Source organism: Meleagris gallopavo, chromosome 20 (assembly GCF_000146605.3).
Source record: "Meleagris gallopavo isolate NT-WF06-2002-E0010 breed Aviagen turkey brand Nicholas breeding stock chromosome 20, Turkey_5.1, whole genome shotgun sequence".
In the NCBI taxonomy this organism is placed as follows: Eukaryota; Metazoa; Chordata; class Aves; order Galliformes; family Phasianidae; genus Meleagris; species Meleagris gallopavo.
This window is the reverse complement of record NC_015030.2, coordinates 4,810,720-4,811,453: the sequence shown is the minus strand read 5'-3', so window position 1 is coordinate 4,811,453 and position 734 is coordinate 4,810,720.

Here is a 734-nt window from a genome sequence, read left to right as displayed (position 1 = left end):
CCCACGTCGGGGTGACCTCGGCTCAGCCGCCCCCGCCCCGCGTGGCTCCGCCACTCGTCAAACCTCACTTTATAGTCTGCAGACGCCCCGACGCTCCAGCAACGAGTTCCCCCTTTTCTATTCCCCGTGTACATAGCCCCGCCCGGCCGCCCCTGTACAAACCCCCATCGCTGTACTGGCTTCTTCCTTACAGCAAAGCCCCGCGCCGGCCTCGGCTGCAGGCTGGCGCCGGCCCGTCCTGTATGCTTCAAAGGTGTGACCATTCTAATAAACAGTATTATTATTATTATTATTATTATTACTACAAGGATTATTATTATTATTATTATTATGGAAATTATTAATAAAGATTTCTTTCTTCAACCAGGGCGACTCCAGTTTTGACTGGGGCGCGGGTGCAGGGGGGCTGGGGGTCCCTACGTTGCAGCAGGGTCCCAGCTGTGCCGAGCCCTTCCTTTTCCAAACCACCCTATAATTTATTTCAGAGCAATTTGCCCACGGAGGAGCAGCAGCTTCAATGTTGACATATTAATTTTCCTGAACGGGAGCCAGTATTGTCTGTGGGACCGGGGCCGGCGCTCTGAGGGAGCCGGGGCTGCACGACCCTGCTGCGCGGCACGCTCGGCTACGTCCCTGCCTGCTAATTGCTTGCTCACCAGACTGTGATAAAATAATTGCTGCTATAAATTTTCTCTCCTTCTCCGCACAAGATATCCAGGGGAGCCGCTGCGGGT